The following is a 6,000-nucleotide window of genomic DNA, read 5'->3' on the forward strand; positions in this document are numbered from 1 at the left end:
TCGCGACCGTTTCGATCACGGCCATCCTTCTCTCCGTTTGCTTAAGGGACGAGAAGGCAGAATATATGGGGGGAATAGGAAACGTCGAAGTTGCCGTAAAGCTCCGTCGATTGTCAGACGATTAATTATTTGGCGCAGCGTGTCGCGAATCAGTTATCCGCGAGCTGTCCATCCTCTTATCGACGGCACTGTCAATACAGTCGTCTCGATTAGAATTTTCCGCTTTGCATTCGACACCCGGGGATTCTCTCACCGGTGAATCTCGTTGCGAACGTGTATCGCTGCCATGTATTCGGTTCTTTAAATAAAACATTACAACTTCGTACATAATAAAATCAGTCGACGGAGTGGCGCGTAAACATCCAATTTTATTCCACTATCCGCGATCTTTCACCGAACAGTTTACGGCCTGGAGACGAACGTCACTCCATTCAATCGAGCTATCAGAAATACGACCGCTATACGTTTCGTTCTGCAACGTTTTACAATTTTTCCAAGTCATAAATTCCCCGTGTTTTGTTTCTCCGTGTAACGCCGCACAGTGGTAGAAAAGCCCGAAATCGTGGTCAAAATCCTAAAAATCGAAATTGTGGGAGGGCAGTTTTTGACTTACGGATTGGGTGCTTTAATAATGACTCCGTATTATGGGAAAAACCAAATGACTCATATTTTTATACCTGAATGGCAATTTCACCTCGAACTTCGAGTTTCGAAAATCAAAACATTTTTCCGACAACCCATCCACCATATTAGATTCGCCATTTTGTTTTCTGAATTTTCAGTTTCAGATTCGTAATCGACGACCATGAAAACCCTTCCATACAAATTCTCAATTAAATCGGTCACAGTTTTATATTTCGACCATGATTTCGGGCTTTTCTACCGCAGCGCGCCGTCCGCGATAACGGAAAGAAAAACGGCGCTATTTTACGAGCCGCGAGTTGAATTAAAAAATAATGCGCATCGTCTACATCCGAAAGATAGTAAAGCCGAACGAACGTCATAACAATTTTGATACGCATCGATCCCGCGGCAATCTCTCGTCCCGTTGTAACGGCCCCATGAACAGGCAAAAGCGTTTAATAACTCTCTCGGCGCTGGCACCTCCGTGGAATGAAATTAAACAACCGAGAGGAACCGTACATTTCGCTGGCCGCCAAAAGGAGCTTTTACCCGGCCGCAAACCGTAACGCATCCCGGATCGGTATGAACGCGTGTATCGGCCCCAACGGTGGTGCCACGGTATTTAATTACCGCGGGAACAATTCCAAAAACAGTTTCCAAACGCAATCCATTACCGGGTTTCTCTGCACACCTGAACGAGCACCGAGCGATGTATTTCCTCCGTGGAAACGAACGAAGCGTCTCTCCGTCTACGGTGCCGGAATAATTTCCCTGTTCCACGTAATTGTCAATCATTTCGCAGCGGTGCTCGCTCGGAACGAGGCGAGAAAGCCAGATAGAACGAAAACGAGAGAGAGAAAGAGAGAGAGAGAGAGAGAGAGAGAGAAGGGGAGGGAGACTCGATGCAAACGATTTAGCAATTTTTCACTAGCTATATTTAGCCGGTGGGAAAAGTGTGGTAAAAAGCGAGCGAGAGGGAGACAGAAAACCGGTAAGAGAGAGCGAGAGAGGTAGGGGGAGGGAGAGCGAGAGGACTGTGATTTCGTGGCCAGACCGGAGCGTAGGATGGAAAACAGGGGCCGCGCTTTCATCCGTGACCTGGGAGAATGTTTACCGCTACTTGATCAAAGGGGTTTCGATCGGCCGGCGATCGAGGCTCGGGATGTAGCCCGCCTCGGCGTTTTGTCTCGTTCGCACACCCTGATATCGTGGCCGTCGCCGTAACACGTGTCAGGGCCGATAAACCTTGCACCGGGCCGACGTCGGCACCGACGCCGTCGCCGCGTGTATCGAGCGCCCCGCTGAAAACCAGCCGCGAGCCTCGTTTATTCTTGACTTTCAATATCCACGTCGACGACACACCGCGCCCGATTTTTCGGAGCTGGACCACCGGCTTTGAACCTCCTTCTTCCACCTACAACCAGTCACCACCATAGCCTTTGATCTTGCGTGCCGACACTGTTTTCCGCCCGAAATTAGTTTACGGGAAAATAACGATATCGCTGCGCGTTTGCATTTTATTCCATTATTTAAAAGCGGATTAAACCTCTCGGCATATGGAAATACGGACAGAAGATTTTGCGCGGGGCCGTCGTAACAGCAGTCGCGTGTTACATTAATTTTGAATATAAAAAGGGAAGAGTTGGAGATCCGCCAAATCTGGTTACATTAACGCTAGATCTAGCTCTTTTACAATTCCTGACGTTGTAAAAATATTCTCGTCACGAATTCTTATATGGGTTTTATCGATAAAGCGTGTCATTTATATAATACAATATATATTCTAGCAGTTATATATTAGTATAGTTCTAGTATTTAGAAATCTTTTTATTAAGGCTATTAACCCTTTCGCTCCGAGCGCCACATATATGCGGCATCCGACTGAAGTTTATACAAGTGCCATTCATAGGCAGAATACAAAAATAATTTTGTAGGTCCTTTCATATTAAAAATGTTAATATACTTGTTACATTATAGCAATTATTGTTTTATTCAATACAGTTATTTAAAACTGATAAAAACGTATATACAGAAATCACAAGCAATATGCATATTTCTGGCGCGAGTTTTCGTTCAGTGACAGTACTTCGGCGGAAGACACTGCCGCAGTAAAAGGGTTAAAATAGCCGCAATCGATATAGAATTCTAGTGAAAGCATTAATTAATATTTCAGCGATGTCTAGAATAAGTATTTAAATAGAAATCTGATAAAATATCCGGCCCATTCAAATACTGTCTATAAAATCATCTAAAATTAATCAATACAAATATAAACGTAAAGAAATCACCGAAAGAAAATATTCACGAAAGGAACCGCGAAAACCAAGGAATAATAATCCAAAACCGCGAATATTCCATCGAACAGCGGGAGTATTTTCCGCATGCAGAAGTCCGTTCGAGTTGCGAAGCTATCCGGAATCCGCCCACGTCCGCGGGAAACAGTGCTCCGTCTTTGCTCGAAATGAAACACGTTGGCAAACTTCGGCCGGCTTTTCAAAGGCGGAGAAGCAACACGCGGGGCCGTGGCAATACCGGTTCTCTGTGTGTGTGAGAGAGAGAGAGAGAGAGAGAGAGAGAGAGAGAGAGAGATAGCCGGAGCAATCTCGGGGCCCCGTCTGCGAATCAGCTTGTCACATCTGCGCGATCCGCGCGCGGTCAGGCTCCTTCGAGAGCTTCTCGCCGGAAGTTCGCGCAGACTCTCCCGACGCCTACTCGATTATGGTATTAGATCGACGGGCGGCGATGCTCCCCGTAGGCCGCCGCTCAATCAAAACTTCGCGGTTTCCTGTTTCTGGCTTTGCCTGTTTGACCGGCGGCGCGGTAGCGGCGGCGGCGTCGGTGCAGCTGCGAAACAAGCAGCTTCTTCGTGGGAAAAGCTGGATCCAGTGTCAGCCGCCATAAACACCGGCCTGCCTAACCCCCTCCCTCTCCGCGCCTCTCGGTCCCTCGATACGGATTCTTGGGTAGTTTGAAATTAATTGAAGCACACCGAGCACGGGCGGCTGCGAAATTCCGATCGTTACACAGCCAACTAATTAAACTGCGATTACAGAGCCGGGGAAACTTGCTAGCCGACACCGGCGCGCCCGGCCTCGAAGACTTGCGATCGAAGCGGCGACGATCCGCTACGGGATTTTGTTTAAATGCCATTTTTGCTAAGCCGCTTACGAGTCGCGCCCGATCGCTGCGTGGGAAGAAGAATCCTTGGAAAAATCGTGGCGCTCTGTCTCGCGGCCCGGAGCCGACTTCTAGGCTCGGGAGTCACGTGGGGAGCAGAAGGGGAGGAGTCGGATTGCGTGGAGTTGGATAGGTTTGGAGTGGGGAGCCGGTCGAAGACGCTGATTGTTCTGTCGCGGGGCTCTGGTGCAGTTCGGGGGCGGGACTTGCCGTGGGAGTGGCTTTTGGCTCCTTAGTTTATTAATAGATTTAAAGAGTCGATTTATTAACCCCTTGCACTATGATTCTTTTCACGCTGCGTTGATTAGCATTTATTTATCCTTCGTATCTTTCTTAATAGGGCCGGACGATTTTTGCTTCTTTCATCGTCTTTATGTACTTTAATTTATAGACCTTGATAACAGAAGAATTTATAGACTTTGATAACAGAAGAATTTATTTTTATTTAAATATAGAGGAAATTAATAATATTTATATTTAGTGGAATATTGTGTGGAATTTCTATCACGAGTCTGACACGTTATTGTAGTGCAAGGGGTTAAAACAGAACGACAACAGCATGACCAAATTCTTTTATATATTAAATCGTTTTCTAGCAAGTGTCTTGAGAAAGAGAAAAGCACTAGATGGGATATAGGAGTTACGTTAATTGCGAGATTAATTGGTTCAAGGCGAGAATACGTTCGATAGAAGGCGGACCTTGAACGGCGTGTCATAATGCGTCTAATTGTGATCAACGTTGCGGACGCATCGGCGGAACCGATAGCCTTGTCAGATATCAGAGATATCCCATTAGCATCGACACGTGTTAAACAGTGTGCATGGGACCCGACGGTATCGTCTTCCCATTAATCTATCAATCCATAAGCTGTCTCCTGTATCCCGGGCATATATGGATGCTGCGCGCTCGAACGCCGCAACTTCCGCGTGCTCGGCCGCGAGCTTTCGAACGAGTCAGCGTTTTACTCGAGCCTTGCTGGCAGATATTTTTGAAACGTTCAGGCCGTTTTACAAACATTACCGGATTTCGTTTAATTAGCAAGCTCGTCGGCGTCGTCTGCTTTCCGGGTTACGTTTCGCTTCAATTATAAGAGCAGAAAATAGGACGCGCAAGTATGATAATTTCGGGGAGTGCGAGGAGGGGGATGGATGTTGGTAGTCGGCGAGTTAATGGTGCACAGTTCAGCGAGTTTGCCGAGCCTCGTCAGTTCCGGCGACGCGTGTCGGCTTAAACTGTCAGCTTTTTCGCAAAGCGGTTGCCGCCCCGGTGTAAGGGCAACGTCTGGCCCGGGTCCGCGCCGGTGGAAACCGGAGTACGCGAGAGAAGCCGGAAGAAACGGGGGTGGGGGCAGCAAATGGAATCTCGTTCAACGATAGAAATTACGGCGGCAATGGGTGCCACGGTCCTCGACAAATGCGATCTTTTATCGTTTCTTATAGATTTAGAGGATAACCGTGATAGATTGCGCCTGTACCGGGAGCGGAGGACTGTCTCCGGCGGGAAACAGTTCTTCTCTCTCCATTAGAAATAAAAGGCGACGTCGCCTCCGATCCCCCGCTGTCGTTTTTCTCGCCCGTTCAACGTCACCCCGATAACTCGAGCGATCCGGCACAGGTGAAATCCTCGGCCGTGACTCTAACAAGGTATCCTTGCTATAAATTCCTCCGACAGCTACTCCTGGAGTGTTTCTTAAACACCGTAACCCGTTAATAGATTCCAAGATTTCGTTTATAGATTTTCTTGAAGCGACGAATTATTTTTTATTCCTAAGCCTTCGCAGCGGTAAATTTAAAACAAATACACGCGCTGTTCTTTTATTATGTTAACACTTTATCGACTGGTAGCCTATAAATCGGTTGCTATAGTAACCCTTAATTTGTTATCTATTATTGAGATAAATGTGTTAAATTGCACTACAAGCTTCAATATTATTATATAAATTTTTAAATATTATAGTATACCCGTCGGCAAGGAAATGGCAATTTTACATCTTATAATAAAAATATTTCTTCTACGATTTATGTGAAAATACTTATGGTAACGTACTCGTAAACTTCGCACGCTTTAGGATAATTTTAGAACAATTGTCAAAAAGATTATACACGGTATGATCGATAAAACGCGTAACAAAATTTATCTTCTAAATACATCGACGCAGCTGACTGGTTAATAAGATAAATCGAATCAAAATAGAAACG

Source organism: Augochlora pura, chromosome 3 (genome assembly GCF_028453695.1).
Source record: "Augochlora pura isolate Apur16 chromosome 3, APUR_v2.2.1, whole genome shotgun sequence".
Taxonomy (NCBI): domain Eukaryota; kingdom Metazoa; phylum Arthropoda; class Insecta; order Hymenoptera; family Halictidae; genus Augochlora; species Augochlora pura.